The sequence below is a fragment of the Furipterus horrens genome, unplaced genomic scaffold (assembly GCF_987537825.1).
Source record: "Furipterus horrens unplaced genomic scaffold, mFurHor1.1.pri manual_scaffold_9, whole genome shotgun sequence".
Taxonomy (NCBI): domain Eukaryota; kingdom Metazoa; phylum Chordata; class Mammalia; order Chiroptera; family Furipteridae; genus Furipterus; species Furipterus horrens.
In genome coordinates, this window is record NW_028327179.1 from 89,641,730 (window position 1) to 89,668,239 (window position 26,510).

Here is a 26,510-nt window from a genome sequence, read left to right on the forward strand (position 1 = left end):
GCTGGAAGTCCTGGCCATGTTAGGACAAACATAAGAGATCTCAAGGAAGAAAGATCAAATTACTAGGCATGGATGACTGAGGAAGAGCTGAGGCAGAGAGCACACTGAAGAGCATGCGGTGATGACAATAAGGCTGATACAGTAAGCCGTGCCATAATTCTGAAACAAAGTGGGAGAGAGAATAAAAGGCAAACAGAAGGAAACATTGGTAAGGACCACATGTAAGCTCTGAGAAACCCACTTCTTTGGAATGCGTGTATATATATCAGTAAAGAAGAAAGGAAAAAGCAGGAAGTGTATCCAGAGAGAAGAAAGAATAGTGGGGAGAGCGAGTCATGGCAGAGCCTCAGAGCAGGTGGCTGTCTTTACCGTTTTATGGAATTTTGACAGTTCCTCTGTTCTACAAACTATGATTCATAACACTCATTTTTCCTTATAGATATGAAATAGCTTTAATGCTTCTGTGTCAGTATCTAAAAACTCACAGGTTGGGCACTATATGAAAGTAGACTCATTTTGGTCTTAAATGTTTACCCTACGTTTTTCTGGCTGAAAAGAAGGAGAACAAAGAGTACAAATCTCCGGGACAAAAAAAATTATAAATTTAAAACTATAATAATGGCAATGCTTACTATTTTCTAATTTTCTAATTAGGGTGAAATTAGGGAGACACCAGCATTAATGAATAAGACTGTATCTTGTATGGATTTCAAAACCTGAGGTTACATATTAGCACCCATAGTAGAACCTTTGTCTAGACTATTTTCTTGTAGATTTTGATGGGCCAAAGGGTGTCTTCTAATAAACCTTGAGAGAGGAAGGACAACATTATTAATACTAGCAATAATAACGTTTTATCATTTTACATAGATGTTATATTTTCAGATTCTTTATTACATTGAATTGGTTTGGAATCCAGATCTCTGACTCAGCTTTCAGAAGCCTTTTTCCCTGAAGGTCAAGGCAAGCCTCTGCCCTTTACCGTGATGAACTAGTTCCCCTTGTATTTGTCCATCACAGCTGAAAATGTACCAAGACAGTGCAGATTGTGTTTGTAAAATTGTGCCCCCGAAGTAATTTTTCAGAGAGTATACAAGACGTCTCTGCTATTTTTGCACTACTTTGTGTGTGTACACTTACCGCTTCCCTCTAGCAGGTTAACAGAGTAAATACTTCAATAATCTTTTTTTTTCTCTGGGTTTTCAGCATGGCACATATTCATTCCTTATAAACTCCAAAGCCCAGCAATATGTTTCCCTTTGTAGCTGAATTTTCTTCCCGGTGTAGTTCTATTTTCCTCCCTTTGGACAGATAAGAAAGAGGAAGCCCAGCTTTAGGAATCTTCTCCTGCTGTCACTCCCCAAACAGCCTCCCTCCTTCCGAACTGCGCCACAGAATTGGAGGTGGACAAGATAGAAGTGTGTAAGAACGGTGCACGCGCTCTCCGTGGCTATTTGTCTTCATTCTTCCCAGGTGTGAGAGTCAGACATGAGAACCCCAGACAGCAGAGAGTTCAAGGCTGGAGGAATTCATGGTCCTGAAGCCAGGGCAAATAGGAGATGAGAAAGTCTCATTATAATTAAGAAACCTAGTCTGGAAGGGTCTAGGCAGTCATGAGCAGAAATGAGTTTTTCATAGACATCATGTATTTTTCCCCCTTTGAAACTCATAAAATAAGGTATCCGAATAGATGCAGTTTTTTCTTAGTAAGAAATTGAGTAGTGCACTGGGCAATCTCTGCCATTTCAGCACTGGGTCTTGGCATGTGTGAGTAAGGGTTTGTAAATATCAATTCTACATGAAAGAATATTCCTTAGTAGGAATTTTAAAAGGTGCCCTAAACTCATTAGGATCCCGAGAGTTTTGAGGGAGATGTTTAGCCATGGAGGCCAAAATACCATCGAGGTCCAGGTTTTAGAATCAAACCAATTAAGTTCCATGTTGGTCACCAAAGTTTGGTCAATCTCAGTTTCTTCATCTGTAAAATAGAAAGAGTACCTTTGGCTTTATTGGGATTGTTAGAAGATGAGCCAATGTACCTAACTTACTTAGAACTGCACTTGAAATGCAGTCAGGACTCTGTAAATGCTTTTTGTAGAGACTGTTGTCATAGAAACAGAAAATGGATAGTTACGTAGATGATCTAAGAAGCATTAGCATTTTGGGCTGTTGCTTATGGTTAGAGCAAACTAAAGGGGCAGGGCGTAGGATACCTGCCCCGTTCCTCTTTCTCAATACAGGGCCTAGCAGTTCTCTTCCCTTCCTCTTCCTTTGTTGCTCAGGGCTGATGCACAGTCACGTAATAGGACACACTGCTCCACCACAGTATTTGTAGAATTGGAGGACTTAGGAAGATGGCTTACACTTAAATTATTAAGGGCTGGATTTTAAGCCTTAATAGTAGCAAAGAGGTCATTTGGGGAGCTTTCAAAATAATACACAGAATATACTACTTTCTTTTCTGCCTTTGCAAAGGACATTAGCACACATGGTGATTAGAAGAAATAGAAAATTTCATCGTTGTAAAGTATCCAAAGTTTGTAACTGGAACACTGATAATTATTTTCAAATTCTAAAAATGCAAAGAAGGCAACAATAGCCCTGTCGAAAACAGGAAAAGCTCCAGGAAAATGATGAAGGACCCCGTAATTAAAATAATGGTGCAAATGGAATGGTAGCAGATGAAAGTGTCCGTTTTTTATTAAATTTAGAGTAAACAAATTATTTATGAGAACTCTATGAGCATTACAGAGTAAAAAGATAGGTGGGTAATTGTTTAAAAATGATTCCGTCTTTAGCAGAAAATATTTCCAAAAAAAAAATTAAGAGTTATACAGTTATGAGAACTATAGTGGAACCCAGAGATGTGGGTTTTCTTTATGCACCTTTAATGGCCTGCGTTGTCCGGGCTTTGTTTTCGGCCCTTCATGCTGCTGCAGGGAGGTCAGTGGGGGCTCGGGCCCTATGCACACCAGTAGGAATACGTCAGACGTGAATAGCACTTCATGGTGCTCACGGGCCAGTGGAGAAGAGCTACAAAGAATGCGTGAGCACAGTGGGAGAATCCGATATAGGCTCTGAGGGCCCGGGAAGTCCTCCTAACATAAGAAATGTCCAAACTAAGACCTGGGAGATGAGCTAGTCATACTTAGGAGTGATTTGAACTACAGTGAACCCTTCCAGAATAAAAAGATAGGCGTCTACCTGTTTAAAAAGTTTCCATCTTTAGCAGACTATATTTCCAAAACTAATAAGAGATATAGTTGTTGGAGCTAATTGAGTCATGCCTGGCAATACATATGTCCCTCTGCTTTAATTAGATGGAGAAATAGCAATTTACTTAACAGCCTCCATTTGCATGGACTTTTCCAGAGATAAGTAAGATATGACAGAACGGCCTTCCTCCTCTGGGTAAGTCTTCTTCACTAGCGTCATTTCTCTAAAACCCAAGAAGCAAGGGCTCTCCCCTGTCTGCACCAGCCTTCCGTGAAATGTAGTTAATAATGAGCGTTCCCTTTGCCAGTCTAGCGTTTGTTATGGCCCTCGGGCAATATGTTCAGGACTCGCAGCCTGAATGTTAATAACAAGGCTGAAACTTCTGCGTGTTTTCATTAATTTTTTTTTTTTTTTTTTTTTTTTTTTTTGCCGCCTTGAATTGATTGCTTCCCTTCCCCCAAAGCACACCCGGTGTGACCCTGATTTACTGTGGCTCAATCAATAGACTACAGAATGACTAATTTGTTCCCAGTTATTTCTTTACAGAGTATTTTCCAGGGAAAGGAGAGCAGGAGCAAACTGTGTGTGAGCTAGGCTGGAGGGACACACGGAGGCACAGACAGACAGCCAGCGGCCTGCGCTTGCCCCAATAATTTTATACAAAGAACAAATGGAAGGGGAGAAAGAATGGTGGCAAAGATACCTACCCTTCCGAGACACTGTTTCCGTCACGTTGCGTGAAAGTCCTCTCGATAGCAGGAGTACCGCACTTTCGTGCATGCTGCTTTTGTTTTGTGTTGATCTGGCTGAGGATGTGTTCCCCCAGGAGTGGGCCTGGTGGAACTCTGCAGATTTCAAAAGCATCCACTCCGAAGAATATTAAACCTTTGAGTGCAATTTAGAGTGTTATTCGTTTTTTCTTTTTCATTCTTCTCTTAACTTTCCCCCCCTCTGATTACTTAGGGGTAACCCAGTGCCAGATTTATTCTGGGGGGGATACACAATAAGTACCTCATTAAAGCTGAGCGCAGAATTTGATGGGGTGGGGCCTGTACTGGAATCTGCTGCCGCCTCAGCATCCAAACACGGCCGAGAGGGAGGGACCTGCCGTTTATTCATTTGATTAAGCCCCTGCTCTTCACCAGCTACTTTTATGTCTTATCTTATCTTAACTCTCAAGACAATCATTAGATTTTCAAAACCCCAAATCTGAGAAAGGGCTACAGTGATTTATTTTCAAGGTTATAGAACATAGAACCAGGTGGCGAATTTGAGATCTGAACTCACAGTGATCCGACTGGAAGTTTTGTTTGCCTGCCAACATGCCACTCAAGCCAGCCGGGGCGTCTGTGGAGTTAGGAGGGGCCCTCGAGGTGCCTGAGGCGGCAGATGGGGTCAGCAAGGTCCCAAAGAGCCATGAGGGAGGTCAGCCCCACATGACAAGAACGTGTATAAATTGTATGTCTCCGTGGTCCATGCTAGCTGCACAGCGCGTGTGCAGATGAGGCACTGGGAAGGACCCCGTCAGGAACTGGCCTCAGAGGGACGGAAACCCAACATCACTGTGAACACTGTGAACCCACCCTGCTGTGTGTGGTCATTGAGCGATTCTGTGCATTTTAGTGGCTACCCCCAAAACCCAGGCTATCGTGGTGTTCTGACCCCTTCTTCTGGGCAGAAGTAAAAAAGCTTTAGCTACAGAGAATACAGAAAGCTCACACAGAAATGGTAGAATACACATTACTGGCTTTCTGGATATGTTTTATTAACTGCTTATGATTTGAGGCTACACATTTATGAAATAAAAGAATTTTGACGTAGATCAGAAAATTTTGAAGTAGATGATGGGTCCCTTTAGGTTTTGGCACTGCATAGAGTATCCAATGAAAAACGAGCACTGGGCAGGATCTTGGTGTGACAGGTGAGAATGGGGCACGTGCGGGTGCGGAGGGTTCTCGGAAGAGCAGGATAAACTATTTGGCATGGACGTGATTTGTTATTTAAAAGATATTAGTAATAAAAGTTCTTAAAGAGGAAAATGCCTTAGAAACCTATGGTTCTGAGGTTCCATATGACTCTTTTTAGACCAGAGATTTTTGTCTAAGGTGGGATGATGGATTAAATGAATGTCCTACTTTATTCATAAAAACAGTAGGAATTCCACTTGACCAGATGTGGGCTGGTGAAGTTAAGAAGGTGGAGTAAAATAGCGCTGTAGGAAGCACCCACTAAAGAGAGTAGGGACATCTCCTAGGTGCTCTTGCTATTGCAAGTTAGGCTTCCGTTACCGAAGTGGCATTTTGTTCATGGCTCTCCTCTGCTGACATTCATCGAATGACTTGCTATAATTGACTTACTCGTGGTACAATAGGTCTCTAATTTATGATGTCTCTAAATATGTTGTCTTTTCTTCACAGAGAATTTGAGGGAATCCAATGACTAATTTCAGTCGGCGGTAGAAATTAAACTTGAAAATAAAGAGAGGCTGGAGGTAGGACTTTCTGTTTGGGAGTCAACAGCCAACATTTTTTGCCTATTTAATATGTGCCAATCTCGATGTTGAGTCTTACATGGATTAGTTTATTTTACCTTCACTACAACTCTGTGCCGCAGATAATGTTAACAGCCACGTTTCACAGAGGAGAAAACTAACATAGAGAATATTTTTGTAATTTTAAAGCCAAACTTACGATTTCTGTGCTATTCTACAATAGAGGTTATTTTTAAGCCTTGAATATAGTTGAGAGCGGGGGTCAATTTAATCTTAGGACATGCCATATTAGGAGCCTAAGGGAAGTGATACAGCTAAGGACGCATGAAGAAAGCCAGTTACAGAAACCACCCAAGCATGTTTCGAGAATGAGAGCATTAGTTTTCAGAGCTGCAGAGAAATCAAGAAGAGAAATAAATTATTAGATACAGAAATTACGTATCTGTGGGAACTTGGAGTAGAACAGTTTTGAGTAGGACATTTAATCAGATCTTAATATGCCATTCATTTTTGAAGGCTTGGATTAGTTTACTCAGTGATCATCCTGGGATATCCCTTAAGATGATTTCAAGACTATGATTTAATCTAGGATAATAGTTCTGAACTTTTTTTATTGAAATGAGAGCCTATTGGACACTCCCTTCATTGTCCTGTTCCTTATCTGAAATAAGTGAGTTCCTATCTAAAACTAAGGGGAAAAGTGACATGTCTGCCTTATGGAGAACACCAGTCTAATACTGGAATCTTCCCTTTGTCTTGCCGAGGAAACTATTTGCTAAGGAGGAATAGGTACGGGATAGGGACAGGTGATGTACTAAACGTATTAGCAGAGTTTTTCAAAGTCAGATTTTCTGTGCTTTTCCTAAGACCTCAAAACATGTCACAGTCTTGCTCAGTTTTTTAAAAATAAAATATGCATAAGGGATTAGACTGTTCATTCCCCGCTCCGTCCCTCCCTCCCTGTGATGAAATTGAAACCAAGAAATGGATGGCATGGAGCCAATGTAACCCCAGTGCATTCTCTCCTCATCTGCACTTTACTGCTGGTCAGGACAAAGTGGGACCTGCTACTTTGACATGTTACTAAAGCTTTCTCTGGTGTTCGATGCCACTTATCACTATGTCCCCCTCCTCAGGCTTGGCTGCCAGATGACACACTCTTCCAGTTTTCTCCCACCTCATTGTCTCCCCATGAGTTTCCCTCTCACCTGCCTGACCTCTTAGCCTATTGTACCCACCGTTTAGTTCTTGGCCACCTTCTCTTTTTAAATCTCGTTTACTCTTAGATCTTTCAGTAGCATCTCGTCCCAAACTTATATCTCCAGCCCGGCCTGCTCCAGTGAACTCCAGCCTTACTTGTCTTTCAGCTTACTTGACATTTCTGCTTCTTTGTCATGTGGAATCTCACATTTACAATGTCCAAAACTGAGATCCCAATATTCTGCACCATCTGTTCACCAAATGCTGTCCCTTAGTCTTCCCGCTTTCAGTAAATGGCGATACACTCTTCCAATTGCTCAGGCCAGAAATCTAAGAGTCATCCGTTTTTTTTCCCACACGCCAGAAGAAATTCATTTGCATATCCTGTTGGCTTTTCCAAAAACAAAAAACAAAAAACACAAACAAACCAACCCAGAGTCAAACCGTTGCTCACCTCTTCGTAATTACTGTCCTGGTCTAGCCCTCATCTCTTGCCTGACTTATCGAATCAGGCTCCTAACTGGTCTCATGCTTGATCTCCTGCCCTCCTCCCCTTCAGCCACAGCAATCCTGTTTAAGTGAGTCATATCAGATAAACTTTTTGGCTAAAAAGTTTCCAATAGAAATTCATGCAGAGCGAAAACTAGAATTCTTTATAAATGTTTAGAAGGCCCTGCATAACGTGCTCCTCCCAGATGACACACAGTGCATTTCCTACAGTCCTCTCTGCAGACCACTCCCCTCCAGACCACTGACCTCCTTGATCCTCTCGTTAAAATTGTCATATGCCCTGCGTTGTTCCCCTCGGTGCCCTCTCACCATCTGTATTATCTTTAATCTGGCTTATTTGGCTACCTCCCCCTACTAAGAATGTAAATTGCACAAGGCATGGATTTTTGTCTGTTTTGTTCACTGTTGTTTCCCTATCACTTAGAATGGTTCCTGGCACATAGTAGGCCATCAATTAATGTTTGTGGAATAAATGAAGTTTCAGAGCCTAAACATAGAGTTGTGGAGTCAGGATATGCAGTTGTGTGCGTGTCTGAATACCTTTTTTTTCCCTCGTGATTTCTGAGTTACGGTCCCAGGACAACAATTTTCCACCTCTGAACAAAGGTGCCTCTAGGTATTCAGACCTTTGTCCCTGTGGACAAGTGCCTTTTGTGACAGGAGAAGCATGTGCTACCAGCAAGTCCCTTTGGCCTAGACTGATTTCAAAATGCTAGCCCATGAAGGCAGCAAACCCAGAGGCCTTCGTAGCTTCCCTGACCCTCTGCTGCGTTAGCCGAAGATGAATCTGTGCAGGGGACACGAGGGGAACAGACAACTGCATTAAGCCGTGTAGTGACAAACACTAATGACCTGTGACAAAAGGGATCTCTGGAGGCTCAGCTGCCATGCAAGGTGGGAATTTTCCTTTCTTTTAAAAAAAAAAAAACAAAGCAAAACCATATCCAAGATGCAAGAAAATAACTTACAGTCCAAGTTCAAGGTGATTTTCATATCTTTGTTTTTCCCTTCTTTTCTGAAAGCACATGCCTCTTGACTGCAGAAGATCCATATGACATTCATTGTATAGTAATGGGGGACTCTGCTGTATTAAATGGAAACACAGTGCCCTTCAGTCCTACTAGCAACCCAGTATATTTCATCTGTGTCCTCTTCTGTGGCATATGTCTTTTCCATTCTGAACTGAAGGGAGGGGCTTATTGATTTTCACAAGGTCAGTTCAATGTTCTTGAGTAAACCAATTAGTGTTTTCTATTGCACAGGATTCTTATGTGGATCAAATATATATGTACAAATACACTTTATAAATTAGTATAAACATTTAACTTGATGCCCATGCAGATGTTAGACCAGTTGATTTTTTAAGACTCCTTTCAGTTGTAGAACTAAATTATTCTAAGAATTCCAAAAGCAGTCTTTCTAGCATATTTTATAAATTTAAGTAGTTGGAAAATATAAATATAAATATTTCATGTTCAAGTCTTATAAACCACATGGGAGATATATATATATATATATATATATATATGTATATATACACACACACACACACATATATGTATACACACACACACACACATATATATATATGTGTGTGTGTGTGTGTGTATCTATATATGAATAATCTGGCCTAGGACTTTTTAAAACCTTTTTAAAATCTAATGTCGGTATGACCTACACACACTACTGTGTTTTCAATGCTTGCTTCTCAGTTACTCACAACACAGTTTACTCCACAGCAGAATTATTTGACAGCACGTTTTCTCCCTGCCCTCTGAATCTCCATGGATGATCTATTTGTTACTGAATAAACCCTGGTATGACTCTTTTCTATAAACCCAGTTTTATTACCTTCTTCGAAAGTAATTTCTGATAATCCAGCCAGAACCCTCCATTCTGCATGTCACTTTCAAGTCTGATTGTTGAGTAAGGGTCTCTCTTTAATTTTAGCCTAACAAAAAAGGATTACAAGGTAAGTTTCAAAATGCTGGTTTTGCTTCCTGGTCCACTAAATTTGTAAATTCCAGGAATCCACTTACTTTTTAAAAACATTTTTGTTCTTATTTTTAGTGCCAATTTGTTTCGGCTTTCCCACACACATGACTTTTATAGCCCCGTGTAAGGCAGAGTGCTCTGCCATATTGATTTAATGGTATGTTTCAATAAATTTCCCCTGTTACAGTGCTTGCTCCATTCCAGGCCGCCGAGAGGGAAACAGAGAGATATGCTGGTTAACCAATTTTTAAAAGAGAAAAATTCCATTTTCTCCATTCTTTAATGTCATAGCTGTCCTGCCAATGACCTGATACTGAGATGTATTAGGTTCCCCCTGACATACGGTTCAGGAAGTGGTTACCTGACCTTTTAAAAATTTTATTAACATTTATAAATTTGTTTTAGTGTATTATGTTGGAAACAATGATTTTTCTCCAGAATGGATTGGGATGACTGGCGTACAGATTGATAACCATGCCGTATATTAAGCTGGTGGACATTTTGTAGAATATACAATACAGATGCTGTCCCTGCTCTCCCCCGCCCCCCATCCCCTTCTCTGCCCTGACCTTAAGGCTTATGCTAATGGAGAAGGAAACGTATTCACATTCCCTTTAAAGCACTTTACAAGTAATTGAATCCTTACCGTCAGCTTTTAAATACCTGGATAGGTTTTAATTATTTTTTGATAAAACATAGAGGCATGGGTATTCACTCATTCATTCATTCAAACTTTCCTTGGTGCCTAACATAGTCCGGACACTACACCAGTCACGAGGGACGTAAGCGCGAGTACCACCATCCCTGCTCGCCAGGAACCTGCAAAGCGATGGATTAAGACTGCCGGTCAGTCAAGATCCTAATCAGAGATTTTTTTTTCTCCCTAAACTCTGTGTTCAAAGCTCCAACCTGAACCTTTTAAAAAAATTTGTTCTATTATATCACAGCTCTTCCTAGGAAATATTTAATTTGTATATTCTTTCTTGTCAAAAATATTTGTCAGGGATTAATAAAGAAATCTTCATTAAGCAAATCATTAGAGCTTAGCCGTGTTGAGTTTTATTGCCTTAGCAATTCTCCTCTGTCTCTTTCTACCCTAAGAAACTGAGCAGAGTGTGGTTTTTATAAAAAGGACACCCCTCCAATGACAGGAAGCACAAGGGCCAGAGAACTGGCGGGCTGCCTCTCTGACCTGTTTCCCGCAACAGCCGTGGTGATGGTGATGGTGATCGTGATCGACACTCCCATCCATCATCTGCCTTTTTCCAAAGACTCCTGAAACGTAAATTGCACCTCCTCATTCCTCAGCGAGAATGGATTGCTGTTGTATTTTACAGTAAATATTTGTTTATTTTCTAGACAGGGGAATTGAGGCATTGAGAACAGAAGTGGGTAGATAAATCAGTTCTGGGCACTGCTGGGAAACATCAGCTAATGTTTATGGAGCCCGTGTGGAGTATAATACTTTCACAAGTCCTGTGCAGTATATTTCGTGGCTAGCTTCTTCTGACTCCTGGAGCAAAGCGCTCCATGGAATGAACTTACTGCCTTGAATTTACTTTTGTCCTCCTGGGAAGCTATTCTTTTGTTGTTGTACATTTTACTTTTATAGTTACATTTCCTTAATGCGTTTTACGTTTTACTTTAGCTATACAAGGCCTAATAAGAACATTAGCCGTATTTCAAGGTTCCAGGCCTGCCCAGGTTCAGTCGTTCAGTTTTTCCAAAATGTGAACACTATCATCTGTCAGCTACGGTGCTGAGGGGCCGTAGCCAGAACGGTGAATTAAGAAACAGTTCTTTATTCCCAGGAAACTCTATTCTAGTAGATCCTTTTGAGAGCTGTAACAGTGTAGTAATACTTCTTGTTTGCCTGGTTTTAAAACAACTTTCTTTACTGTAGAACTTTTCAAAGCCTTCGGCATTCAGGTTTCATTGTGAGTTTCCAGAGACAAGTGGCCCATGAAACATATTCTATGCTTATGTGAGCAACAAACACATCGTGCGAGGAATATATTTTGGAGTTAGTATTCTTTGGAATGCGCTTTCAAGAACTGAAGACATGGCCATTTTTCACTGTCCGCTTGTCAGACAGCACCAGAAGTGATCCCAGGCAGCCAGCCAGCTTACCCAGAACAGCTCTTGGGGATTTACTCTGACCACTGTTTAAAGCAGCCCCCTCTGCCCCCGAAATTGATCAGCAGCCTGTGAAAAAGAGGCAGACTGCCTCCCTACAGCTCACATTTATGCTCACTCTGCATAAGGTACCTTTATGGCTGAGAACGACTAACTCTTAAAAGATTAGCAACCACCTTGTCTAGCCACTCTGTTCAACTCTTCAGAATAACAAGCCGAGCCTGAAATAAACCCAGACTCTTCCATTTTACCTCACTGTGTCAGATGATCAGAAGTTTTCTACTTAAGATACTTCACACTCCAACAGACAGTGCATTGGGTACAAACTCCTATGTAAATAGGCTTTGCATCGGATAGGGTAAAGACTGCCTTTATTATAATCAAGTGCGTTCTGCTGTTTTCCCACAAACTATCTGAACCAGCCAACTGTTCTTTTTTAACTCTGTAGTTTTTCTCATCTGCTGCCTATCCCATCATAATATTTAGATGTTTTTTTACCTGAATAGCCATGTTGTGTTTGAGGCGTTCAGAGAAGGAAAACTCTGACTCCAAAAAACCTCCGCTGCCTTGCGGCATACCTCTTCAGGGGAAAGGCTAAGGGAGTAAACCCCGACAGAAAATCCGGAGCCGGAGTCCCTAAGGCGGTTTGACGTTGTAGTCAACACCGGCAACTCCTGCGGCGCACCTGAAGCCAAGCTGTATTGACTCCGTCTTTCCCTTGGATCCTTCAGCTGCGAAGAGAGGGGTGGTCTGCTGCATGGGCAACAGCAGACCCTCCATATCACCCTGCCCAGGCTCTGTAGCTTCAGCTTCACTGGAGAGGACACTCCAGCGTCATCGCAAGATGTCGATTCAACACGGGAGGAGACAGATACCGTGTCACTCCCGAGTCGGACTGCACAGCCATTCTCGGCGGTGCAGATAGACTCTTAAGAAGCTACACCATCGTCTCTCGAGACAGACGGCTGCCGACGACGTTTGAGGCGTTGGTGAGACTTCCTCCTTGCTCTACAAATGAATATAGTGACTCCCCGTTACCATCTGATGCACTACGGAAGCCCTGTGTAGTTTATGTCCTGAATGGCCATTTTTTTTTGTTTGTTTGTTTGTTTTTATGTCCAAGGAAGTGTGATAAATACAGGCAAGGGAGTAAACACCATTAAATGTATGACTAGAAAATGAGCATTAAGGCCTTGCTTTTCTCATAAACATGTTCCAGAAATGCATCTAAGTCAAATTAAAATGTATACATTCATTGTATAATAGTCTGGGCACCTTGAGGGCCTGCTCATGCTCATTTGCCAAACTGCCTGTTTTCTGATGCTTTTCTATAATAGGGTACCTGGTAACATCGTAACCATATAGTTTTATACTTGTGAATAGATTATAGTTCATTTATCTGTTCATTTGCTAGTTTGGAACTCAGCGCATTTTCTCATAGAAATAATCTTATGTCATCTTCTTTGGTGCAAACCTCTACAGAAAGTTTTATCCATAATCTATTTCTAGGGTCTTGATGTAGCGTTCTCAAATTTAACTACAATATAAGCATGTGTGCTGGAAATGGACATGGAGTTTGACCTGAGATTCTAGGAGCACATGTGCTTCTCCTGAAACCTAGGAGTGAGGTCAGATGCTCGTATGCAGTGTTGGGACAAGATAAACAGAGGGGCTTTAGTGATTATTCGGTCTAGCCTTTTATTCATTTAGAGAGTAAGGGCATCCCCCTCACTGTGGCCTCATTGTGCTTACCAAGGCCTGGGACAGAGGTTTCTCTTCTGCGGGAGCTGGGTGGTGAGCGACTGAGTCTCCAGGAGTCTCTGATGGGTGCAGTAGCACGTGGCCTGGGTCAGATGGCAGTTCTGGGGGGAAGTATGGAAGGTGATGTAGTGCTGGGGGATCTGGGCAGGGGAGGGAATCGATCTCCATTTCTTGTCTCTCTTTCTGCACTCTGTCCCTAGATAGCAAGGCATATTATGTGAACCCCTTTCTTTTAGCAAGAGGGCTTTCATTTTTTGCCATCGACACGGCCAGTGCTCTGGAACAGCTCCCCCTTTACCCGAGGAGGCCCTGAAGTGCCTGAGCATGATTGAGTTGGCCCTCGTGGGGGCAGTCTGCAGTAGTGAAAGGAGGAGGAGCAGGATGTCTTCTGGCTGCAGGGAAGTAAGAGAAGCTTTTTTGGCTTCCCCGCTGGAGTGTGTAGGTAACAAGGCTGTCCGAATAAAGGGCCGGATCCCCACATCACTGCGGAGGCCATCGACAGGGTTGGGAGAGAAAACGCTGGGACTAAGCACATGGGGACAGAGGGTTGAAGGGACACTCCATCCTCCGCTTTTTTGATGAATCAGAATTTGTGTGTTAGTGACAAATCCCGGAGAATTTAGTATAGACAATCGGATTTTAGGAACCAAATAAACCATATTCAAACACTGCTGTGAATGAAGAAGTGTGTTCGGTAAAGGGACTGACTGTGTTTATTTTACCCTTGATCTTATAAATACCTACATTTTTAAAGGATACAAATTTGCTGTAAAATGCAATTTTGCAACACCTGAAGTGTTAACAGTTCACTTCCTTTTCCCTGCCTTTCCTTTTGTGTATGTTTTCTTCCCCCTGCCGCCATTTATTCCTCTATTTTGGAACGTTCCATTCATTGTTTTCATGAATGCCCTGACTCAATCTTCTTTGGCCTGACCCCAAACACCTTTGCTTTGTCTTGCTGTACTTTTGTTTGGACTTTCTCCCCTGTCTCCAGACTTCTGACTTCATTCTGGACTCCTTAATTTCCATTCCGTATTTGATATATTGCTTCTTGTTGATCTCTCATTAGCTCGGAGAGAAATCTCAAAAACAGACAACAGGCCTGCCTTTCTCTTTGGTAATCCTCTTAAGTATGGTTTTAAATCATTACTACACTGCGTTGTTGTTAATACTCATTTTCCTTGTTCTTGATATCTGCATTATACCATCTTATAATTGACACAGAGTTCATTCTTCCTCTTGCTGAAATGCAGTCATGTGGGTAGTGTCGGTGCAGTGCTGTGTGAGGAGAAACGGGTGCCAGGGCAGGACAGTCAGACCCACAGTGACTTTCTATAGTGAAGTCCCTAGAGGCAAGGGATTGTTGTCACTCTCAAGCTCCACCGAGTTTAAATCTGCCAAGGAAAAAAACAGAGTTGTAACTTGCCTGAAATGATGTAAAGTCACCTGAACCATGGGGACGGAAAATCCCAAAGGATTGGTGCCTCGAATATCTTTTATAGTCAAAAGCTATGCCAAATGCAGTTGCATGAAACCCTGCAAGTCAGAGATGGAAATGAAAGTGTATTATATTTAATACAGAAAACAAATCAATTGGACTTTTCCTGTTACAGACAAGCCAAATATGTCAAAACGCACAGTCATTAAGGTACATCTTAGAAGCGGTCTGGGTTGCCAGCTTCTTCACCCATTCATATATATAGTTATGCTGAATTCTATTGCGATAATTATATTATTTTAAGGTGTGAATTTTTATAACGCAGTTACATGAAAATGACAGATTACTTAAGGGAGGTTTGTGTGTTTAACCTCACGATTCAGTTATATTACATCTATGCGCCTTACCTCGAATGTTTGCCTTGTGATATTTCGCTGTGTTAACCCAGCTGTTTCCCTTTATTGCTGCCATGTTACAATGAATGCGTTTTGCATTTTTATGAAGAGCCTATTAGCAGCATCAGCTTGATATAAAGAATTTCTTCAGTTTATGAATACAGTTTGTCTTTGCAAATGAATTTAGCACTTTAATGCTATTTACTCAACACCATAAAACGTAATATAATAAATAATGGGTCCCTTGGGCTTGTGGTGAAACTCGGCGATCGTCCTCTCAGCAGGTAGATGAACACAACTTGAGTGGAGAAATAATGATCAAAATTTACCACGCTCCCTAGGATGCCGTTTCTATACCTGGATTTAATAGGGGCCGAATTACAATGCAGAACATTACACCAGCATCTGAATATACTGGGACTGGGAGGACGGGCAGTCTCGGCCATATTAGCAACAGCTCAGAAGAGGATATCAATTCCAAATGAGCAATTCAAGTAAGAAAGTGTTCTTGAAAGTATATAACACCTAACTTCTTTTTAAAAATATTTTAATTTAAATCATTGTAAAACATTTTTCAATTACAGTTGACATACACTATTGTATCAGTTTCGGGGGCACATCCCAGTGATTAGACATTGTATAACTTACTAAGTGATCATCCCGATAAATCTCATACCCATCTGACACCATACATAGTCATTAAAATACTATTGACTGTGTTTCTTATGCTGTACTTTACATCCCCATGATGATTCTGTAACAACCAATTTATACTTCATAATCCCTTCCCCTTTATCACCCCTCCTCCCCAACCCCACCTCCCATCTGGCAACTGTCAAAATGTTCTCTGTATCTATGAGTCTGTTTCTGTTCTGCTTATTCATTTATTTTGTTCTTTAGATTCGGTGTTTTGGTAGATAGGTATTTATTGCCATTTTACTATTCATATTTTTTATCTTTTTTTTTTTTCTTCTAAGACCCTTTCACATTTCATGTAATACTGGTTTGTTAGTAATGGACTCCTTTAGCTTTTTCTTGTTGGGAAGCTCCTTATCTGTCCTTTGATTCTAAATGATAGCTTCTTGTGCTAAATAAATGTTAGGTTAGTGTTTTCCACCATCTCCATTCATGGAAAAACCTTTGGACTTTTTTTGAGGGGGGAGGTGTGGAAATTGTTACAATTTCTTTATTATCAATTTGTTGTTAGTTTAGAGGTTTTCACTATGACTCTATCAGTTACCCATAAATGAAATATTTGCAAGCCAGAACTTCAGTGTAGTCATTGGCCAATAGGGCCATTCTATTTCATGATGGAAATCCTGAAAGGGTTAATTCATGAATGTTCATAACTTTCTGTGTATAGATGTATGTCTGATTATGTTTTGAGACAATTCAGGTTATTTCTATATTATCTTTGCTTTTATTCTCCTTTATTAGATATTTCTTCCTTGAAATAAAGGATCACAAATGTCCGTGCCTGTAGGAGCTTAATTGATAACCTCAATGAATGACTTAGGCATAAATGGAGGTTTAGGCAGCTTCAGTACCCTTGGTCCATACTGAGAGGCCGACCTATATAGCAGCTTCCCCTTATCCACAGTTTTGCTCGTCGTCGTTTCTGTTACCTGTGGTCAACTGTGTCTGAAAATACTAAATGGAAAATTCCAGAAATAAACAATTCAGTAAAGAATTCATAAGTTTTAAATTGCATGCTGTTCTCAGGGACATGATAAAATCCCGTGCCCTCCCATCTAGGACGTGTCTCATCCCTTTGTCCAGTGTCTCTGTGCTGTAGACACTCTCAGCCCGTCAGTCACTTCGTAGCCGTCTCAGCTGTCACATGGACTGTTGGCGTCTCTCTGTGCCTGTGTGCAAGTCACCCTTATTGGACTTAATAATGGCCCACTTCCATAGCTTCGATTACAGCAGAAAGTGGTCATTATTCTATTTTATTATTAATTATTGTTGTAATCTCTTATGTGCCTAACTTATAAATTAAACTTCATCATACGTATGTCTGTGTAGGGTAAAGATAGTGTAGAGTTTGGTCATATCCGTGGTTTCAGGCACCCACTGGGGCCTGGGAACAGACCTTCCTGGGGTAAGGGAGAACTGCCATGCTGAGGTCCCGCTAATTGTTGTCCTTTAGAGTGCAATCCCAGTGGTGCCAGATTGTCTACATCTGAAAAACAAACACAATGTCGGATATATTTGATTTTCATGTGAAATCCTCGTATATTCCATTGCCATCTAATTTTTTAAAAAAATTAGATACTGTAGTGTCTGTAGCATTGTGAGTTCAGTTCCTAGGCTGCCAGTTTGATAATTCTAAGTTACCAATTTGTGAAAATGCCCCTGTTGAACTATTAGCCCGAGGCTCCTCCTTCCAGTTTGAGTGTGCCCGCATTTAGGTTCTCCCTGGCCATGCGTATGTGCCTCCTGATACATAGCTGCGGCTTTTCCTGGAATTTCACTCACTCAGAACTTTTACCATCTTGAAAACAAGAGTGCCAAGTGAAGTTAAGTGTTGCAAAATAGAGGTAGAGATACTTCAGTAAACACTAAATACTTAGTGTTTCTTTTATACTGCATTCTTATTTTTTAGTCTTTAAATACATTACACTTCATTTTATTGTGTATTTATAAGGAAATGTATGGATGGTAGAGGAGTACGCTGAGGTTTACTTTTGTAGTTATTGGATTGCAGGTAAGTGCTTTGGTGATAGCGTTTGCTCCTAGCAAATGATCAGCTGTCACCACCAAATGGAGGCACCAGCTACAAGCTTACCTTTTTAAACATAAGTATAACAGGATTTTCTCATTTCCTTCAAAGGCTTTTGCTAAAGTCATGATTTTATTGATTATTGTAAGGTTTTCTGGAGATTTCATGTTAATATCCCTACAACCCAATGTTGTTTCTCTAGATAAAATTTATTTAGTATCAACTAGAACAGTGTATGTATGTAATAGTGTATCAATCTGTGAGGACCCCCAGGTTATTCATACACACCAGGCAGTGTGTGAGGGCATTGCACTATAGGCTGTGTATAAGGCCGTGGTTCTTTATCAAGGACGTTTACTTTATTCTGAAAGATTCTGAGAGCTGATTTACTTACTGGGTGTCTGCTTCTAGTGTGGACAAATCATTCTACTTTGTAGACTATTGGATTCAGAGCAGACTGTTCCTCATGGCCCTGCCAAGATAAATAGCCCCAGATTGTATCCCCAGATAACAGGGGAGGAGTGGGGAACATTTTAAGTGCCCTTCTGATGAGAACCTTCAGAAAGCACAATTTTGGTTAGGGTAGTTGGGCTTCTGATACCCGTTCCTTTGCTGGACAGCTTCAGTTATTAGAATGAGATGTACTCTGCCTTCTTGTGGTTTTTACTTCTGATTCTTTCAACTTCTGAATTCACATAGGTCTACTTGGTTCTCTTTTCTGGTAATTAATAGTTTCTGCCTTGTGTATTGTCTATACTGTTCTCATGAGTAAAGAACGGCTCACCTCTATTTGGGACGGCTGCCTGCTCCGGAGCCTGCAGCTTTGATGAGGGACACGAGTCAGCCAGGTCTGCTGATGCAGCTCAGTCAGGCAGAGGGGACACAGGGTCAGTAGGGAGAACTGTACTAATTCATTCATTCACTCAAAAAATATTTACTGAGCGCTCGTTATATACCAGGCACTGTTCCAGATACTAGATGGCAGTTTCTAAGTCTTAATTTCTTTTCTAGAATGTATGTTCTGTGAGACTAAGATTCTTGTCTGATTATCTTCATGTCTTCCAACTCACCTAGCACAGCACAGTCAAAACATTTAAAATATAAGCAAATTTTGTTTTTTAAGTGAGTACAAGGTCAGGTCTACCTCCTTTGGAGAGTACCATAGAGGAGAAAATCCCTTTGTGATCGTCATTAAATGGGTTGGTCACATTAGCCTCATGTCCAGGTGGAATAGCCCTAGTTTTTCAGCAGTTCTTCTAAATCGTACATTGTCCCTCTTGGGCTCGTCTTTAGTAATTACCCTCTTTATGTGTAGGAACCGAGACCGAATACAGTATAGGTAATGTGGCCTGATCACTTTGTAGTGAATGGGAGGGTTCTGTACTTTCTGGGATTCATGAATTTTTCTTCAGGCATTTTATATCTTTTATTGAGTAAATATATTAATGAGCAGGCTATTATATATCTATGCAATATCTAAGTATGTATACCCTTGAACTGTTTGTTTTCCTGATCATTTTCATTAGTGAAGATTGTGATTAAGACAATTGTTTTATTTGCAAGAGGAGTTTCTTATGTATATTATAGAAAGCTTTTCAAAAAGTCATATGTAATTATTATTTGGAGATATGAAAATACAGTAAACTTGAAAGATAGAGAGAAAGCGAGAATATGAATGAATAAGGATGAAGTGATAAATTTTCAAGGCTTGGCGTTCTTGCCTGTTTTGTTCAGACTGTCATTCTTGTTTATACTGCTAATATCTATCTTTTCCTTAAAGAGTATTATTCTGTTTCATTTGCCTAGGCATGAGATAAAATTAACTTGTTTAGTAATTCCTGGTGTTTCTCCTGTCTCTCCAAGTTCTAGAAAAAAAAAGAATTAAGAGATTCTTATTGACATCTTTGTTGTGGTTAAGATGTGTTGTTGTTTCTAGGACAAATGGCCGATCCCTGTGTCTTTGTCATTCCACAAGCTTCCTGCCAGATCTTAATGACTTATAGTCAAAGTGCTATATCCAGGTGATTTACTGTGCTTGATTTGCTCCACGATTTCATCTTTAGACACTTCCATATTTTTCAGGGCCATACTGATCTCCCCACAAGGGATAAATAGTAGCATTTCTCATATGTCTAGTGTATTGCATGCATTTAAAAAACATGACTGGCATCCAAGTTATCAATCTTAAGTGTAAAATTCCAAAGCTTCATTTTAGAATTACATGCTTGTGTTTTAAATTTGCTTTTCTCCTTTTTTTTTTTTTTTTTACTTTGTGTTTTCCTTTTCTTCTATATTGTAGCCTCCTTCATTCTTTAGTTTAATACAGCAAATATTTCTCAAATGCTCACTGCGTGCAAACTGCTGTGCTCAGCACCTTGAGGGTTACAAAGGTAAGTGAAAGCCTTTTCTTCCCCCACTCCAAAGCCGCTCGAGAAAGTGGTCACTCTTAAGGCCTTTCCTATCTGCTAAGTAGCATCAGAACAGAAGGCTTCAAAGTTTTTTCTCTTTAATTTTAACGGAAAGATTTTGTATATTTTGTTTAGGTTTCATTCATTGGTAGATAGATAGATTTTAGAGAAGCTGCATTATTTAATGAATTAGACTATTTATTTAATGTCCTAGAGTATATTTAACACTATACTGGGTGAAAAATGCATCACTGCAATTGTACTTAAACTTTCATTGACTATTTTTTAAAGGATTTTATTTATATTTTAGAGAGAGGGGAAGGGAAGGAGAAGAAGAGGAAGAGAAACATTGATGTGTGAGAGAAACATCAACCGGTTGCCTCTTGCATGCCTCCAGCTGGGGACCAGGCCTATAACCCAGGCATGTGCCCCGACTGGGAATTGAACCGGCGACCCTTTGGTTCACAGGTCAGTGCTCAGCCCACTGAGCCGTACCAGCTAGGGCTCGTTGACTATTTTTAATAATACTTAGTTTCCTTCTGTCTTTGTTCAAGTTAAGAATAACCTAAGCCCTGAGTGGGGTGGCTCAGGTGATTGGGATATCATCCCATACACCAAGAGGTTATAGGTTCGATTCCCGGTCAGGGCACATACCTGAGTTTTGGGTTTGATCCCCGGTCAGGGATTGTATGAGAGGCAACCAATTGATGTCTCTCTCTCACATCGATGTTTCTCTTCCTCTCCCTCTCTAAAATCAATAAACTTATCTTTGGGTGAGGATTAAAAAAATAATAACCTAAAAAAAGTTGAACTTTATGGTATGGAAATTATATTACAGTAAAACTATTTTATTGATAGGCAGGTAGGTAGGTAGGTAGCTAGGCAAAAATGATGAAACTGAAGCTGACATGCTTTGGCCACCTCAAGAGAAGGCAGAGTTCTTTGGAAATGACAGTAATGTTGGGACACATAGAAAGCAGCAGGAAAAGAGGAAGACCAAATACAAGATGGACTGACTCCATAAAAGAAGCCATAAACATGAGTCTGCAGGAGCCAAGCAGGGCTGCAGAGGACAGGACATTGTGGTCATCACTCATTCCCAGGGTCGCCAGGAGTCGAAGTGGACTCAAGGTCACGGTGCACACACAGGTAGATCAACCTAACAGATCTTACCTAAAAAATGGTGCTGTTATAAATTCAAATAGCCTTCTTTGGTTAGACTTCTTAATACCATGTATAGCAGCAGATTTGCTGATGGACTGCTTTTTATTCCATGTACTAACTCTAGTTCTAAAACATGGGGAAGTCTTAGTTAACTAATTGAAACACTCATTTGGAGAACTTAAGCAAGGTTCAATAATCCTCAATTCCCTACTTCGCTTGCAAAACACATTGTAAGTCCAGAATTGCGCCCTTCACAGGTTATTACTGTGTTTGTTCACTCACAGGGAAATAATTTCATGCAATTTACTCCCAACTGTTTCCCTCATGCTGACCCTTTTATTAAAGTAACCAGTTTCTCAAGGTTATGTTTATTTTGAGATTATTTTATTTTTTGGAGGTCATAAATTTAGTCACACACCTGGTCTCATGCTTTCTCTCTCTTTTTTTCCCCTCCCTTTTAAATTTCCACAGGTCACCAAAACAGCTCTGAAGTCTCCCACCCTCTCTCTTCCTGCCTGGTTAATCTTCGTTACTTCTTTCACATAGATATTTTTTTTATTTATTTTATTTTTCTGGCTATACTTTATATGTTCAAACCAATCTCAAGACTTCTGTTTTGTTAAAATATTTCAGGTCTGTCATTTATTAATAACTCCATTGCCTTGGGGTGCTTTTTATTTTTGTCGACACTCAAAACCTTGGAAAAGCAGGATGCATCTTCTGCTACTGTCCCTGTAAACCTGATGCCTGTCTCCCACAGATTGTTCTCCTGAGGAGGAACCCTTTTGTTGGAAGCAGATGTACTATTTTGAAAATTATAGGCAAGTTTTCTCCAGAATTTAAAAAGCCTTTTTTTTTTCTTTTGTCACCTTCATTCCAAATCATACTTCTTCACTTCCTTTACAAAGTGCTACCTATAAGTTCTCCCGCTTAGATCTGACTGTGATCAGTTGCCTCCCATCCACGTCCGCAGCGTTCTGTGTTTGAGATTTCTTCTCATCCAGGATGTTCATAGGAACTACTCAAAGCAGAGCTTCGGGCTTGATGTTCCAAGGGTCTTCTCCTGAAGCCTCAGGCTCGTGCCCTAGGCCTGGCCCTGGGGAGTGGTGTTAGCCCCCCTTGAATCCCACCTTCCGCAGAGAATGGTACAGACACTTGGTTAGCTACGCTGCTTTATGATCCGTTGACATTGCCAGTCCCTATTTGTGGCAGGCCTTTGCTTCTCCTAGGCTTTGCATTTTCTCATTATACAATATTCCTCAGAGTGTTGAAGCCTAAAGATTGCTCAGAAAATGTCCGAGGATGACAATACAGTACATGAAGTACAACATGAGTTAGTTCTGATTTCTCTGTGATCTAAGTATGAGAGTAAATAGAAATGGAAGTTTAGAATGGTTAACAAATTATAACATCCCATTGCTAAGTGTGTGCTTTTTTTTTTTAAATAGATGGTAGTCCTTTATACTTCTTATTGGTTTTATTTAATGAATTTACTTTCTCCCTTCCAGGGAACTACCTTTATTACCCAGCATAATCCTTGTGAATTACAAGCTAAAAGTCTTCGTTTTCCATCTGGAAAGAGGGTGATTGATGACTTTGATATCAAATTTTTAACTGAAATAATTTTGTCTCAATTTGAGAGAAAATAGTGATAACACAGGGTTGTCTCTGCCAACCCATTCAGGCATCTGGGACTTTTCCCCCCCCATTTTTCTTCATTTACTTGAATCCTAAACCACAAATGCCACATTTTCTCCTAAAATTCGTTTAACACTATGGCAAATGTAAAAATAGCTAACACAAAGAATATAGCACAGTCTACTGAAATAGGATTCCAGTAGTTTATACTTGCTTGCTTGGTCTAATGCATTCCTCACATTACATAAATCTCAAGAAAGGCCACAGGAAGGAAACACATTCCCCCAATGTGACAGGATGTAAAATGGATAAAAACCAATGACTTTTTCTGCAGTTCTCAGAGCAGTCTCAGGAATACTGACCCTTCTGACTTCATTGACAGGCAAGAACTCTCTACCCCCACCTTGCAAGGAAAATTAATTGAGCTGAGTTTCTAGCAAGAAGCAAATCAAGGTTTTCCAAGAATAATTTTGCTGGGACCTATGGAGCAAATCACCTTTCAAACATGCCAAAGGTAGTTATTTCAAAACATTTAAGCCTCTAATCACAGTGGTCTTTGATGAACTTTTCCCACTTTAAATACATCAAAGTAAGTAAAGGGAGTGGAGAAAGCCATTAGAAAATCATTATAATAAACAACAACATTGATTTACTTACCTCTCCTTTGGAGCCTCTCCTCTCCCTTGTTTTTAGCTATTCAGGTGGGCTTCATATATGGAAGTAATCAAACTCTCACAGACCATCAAAAAAGAAATTTAAGTGATTAAAAAAAAATCTTTTCAGATTTTAAGGGACCTGGTCATTCCCGTGAGTGCCCAGTTTTTGGCTGTGACTTTCAAGTTGAACCTTTTCAATGGTAAATAGCCTCCTGCTTAGGCCTGTGTGTTCTGGCTTAAAAAAAATCAATCTCTGAGAAAATGGGCTTCCATCTTCCTTTCAGCCCGGCTCCTTTGATGATTGATGCTAATTCAGTAAGCTGCTGACCCAAGAAAAAAGAATTGTTTGTGCTGTTGTTTTGAATAAATAAACTCACAGAGAATCAATGGCTGTAGCTTAGAGAAATTAGGTGGTGGAGAGCATCAGGTCTGCTTCTGCTGTGTTTCTCATGTAAATAAAGCAGGGAAAGGGAATTTCAGCACCAGATATCTTTGAATGATGGGGACTAGCTTTGAAGTGGAAATTGTTTTCAATTTAAAAAGAAATGTTCTCTGTGTCTGTAGCAGGAGAAAAATAAAGCCAGTATTTATGACAAAATAGGACATTTACTTATTCCTATAAACAATTCCAAACTGGCAGGAGGTAAGCAAGTTTCCCCATTCTCTGGGCCTCAGCTTACATTCAACATTGGCAGTATACGGACTTAAGTGTTCCCACTCCAGTTTAAAGGAATATTGTGACGTTAGAGCATGTTATTTAACTTGGAAGTTGAAACGCCATGTGGCCTGCCAGACAGTAGTTAACCCAGGTGATTGTTCGGATCCAGCTGGCTGTTTATTGACTAAGCACACTTGTCATTTTGTGTTTCTGTGTCACAACTTCCTTTACGGAAATGACACCACCCAGTGTCACGATGTGGAGGGAAGGAGACGTGCTCCGTAATGACTGTTCTTCAGGCAACGTGATGTCGTGGGTTCCTGGCCATGAGACTCACAGTCAGTGCTTACTATAGTCCAAAATATTTGAAAACATAAACACAGCCTTTATCGCCTTGTATTTTGATACCACTTATTCAACAATGACTAATAAAGACCATTTCGCTTCTCATTTGCTTAACCCACAGTTCTAGCCAAACCAGCATACATTTATGTTAATGCATCCAGAGTTGGAACTTAACATTAGCCTGTTTATTTCAGTTTAAGTCAGTAAACAACCTAAACATCAAGAAACGGTGAGAAGACAAAGTAAATTATGATATTTTCACATGGTGTACTCTTGTATAGAGCCATTAAGTCACTTTCCTGTTCTGTAAAATGCAGATAGCAGTAACCACCTGATAGGACTGAGGTAAAGTCCAAGTTCATACGTGTGAAGCACCAAGGACAGGGACTGGCACGTGCATTTCATGTATCTGTTTTCTACTTTTATTAGTGGTCTGCTAAAACTATGTCCACAAAGAGCATTTCTTAGCAAAGAGAAGTGTGTATGTTTCAAGTGAATATGAAATATCTTAACCATGTAAAATATTACTAGAAGGTAATATAATAAATAATAAACATAGTTATCCCTGGGTATTAGTTTTTCCTTTCTGCCTTTTTATTTTTCCTATATTTTTTTGTTTTCATTTGATGAACACGTTTTATGATTTTTTTGAAAATGTGATTTTAGAAAGTGTCAATAGCTGTGTCTCCAAGAATTCATTTTGTCTAAAAGAAATAATCTGCTGTATCCAAGTATGCTTGGACAAATTCAGATATAAATAAACAGAGTGAATATGCAATTCTGTTCAGGCCAAATGCGGATTTACAGCATAGTATAGTTCAATTTAGTTTTAAGTTCTAATTCTACCAGTTACTAGATACTTTGGTCTTAGGTAAACTACTTAAACCTTCAGAAGTCTTATGTGTAAAAAGAAATGAAAACAATGTAGTTTTTTCTGTTTATCTCACAATGTGGTCGAAAGGATTGAGAAATTCTATGTGAAAGTGCTTTATAAATATGATCTATATGTAAAAAAATAATTTGTCTAGGCTTATTTTTTTGCTTTCTAGAATTTAAATGTTATGAACTTTCAGGTATAAATGGTATTAACTGAAGATATTTGCTAAAAATTTTAACGAAGAGTGATTCAACAATTAGGAAATAGGTTTACCTTAAACTGTATCTTAGTCTTGCCCTGGCAGGGTGGCTGAGATGGTTGGAGTGTTGTCCTGTACATGAAAAGGTTGTGGGTTCGATCCCTGGTTCAGGTGCATGCGGGAGCAACTGATCAATATTTCTCTCTCACATTGATGTCCCTCTCTCTCTCTCTCTCTAATCGATAAATATATTCTTGGCTGAGGATTTAAAAAAACAAACAAACTCTGTATCTTATTCTCAAGCCCACGTTATATCCTTCATTTTAATTCAGACCTCTATGAAGAAGTAATTAGATAGTCCAGAGCCTATTTTATAGAAAAAGAGAGTCAAATAGACATGTTTAAGTCAGTAAACAACTCGAATTAGAAGAATGGTGATTTTGTGCATACGAGGGGTCCCCCTGAAATGGAGTTGATTTATAAAAAATTGTGAGTTTGTTCTTGCATGTTTAAACATCAGTCACCGCCAGTGTTCTCCATTGGATGCAGTGCGGTAACACCTACTGAGTTGTTTTCTCCGCTGCTCAGAACAGTTTGAACTTGTTGATTTTTGATGCCTTTTAGACAGGAACTCTGTACTGTCCGTAACTCTTCTGTAAGTATGCAATTGTTTCAAAATAAAATGTTCAAAAAAATAGGAC

General features: G+C 40.0%; 1 protein-coding gene and 1 pseudogene across 1 annotated transcript in view; both read left to right on the forward strand.

The window, feature by feature from the left end:
• Positions 1-26,510, forward strand: part of EXOC4 (exocyst complex component 4) — a 689,199-nt gene that overhangs the window by 331,221 nt on the left and 331,468 nt on the right. The gene's annotated exons all lie outside the window — the stretch shown is intronic.
• LOC150002157 (phospholipase ABHD3 pseudogene) overlaps positions 4,539-26,510 on the forward strand; it is a 108,945-nt pseudogene continuing 86,973 nt past the window's right edge.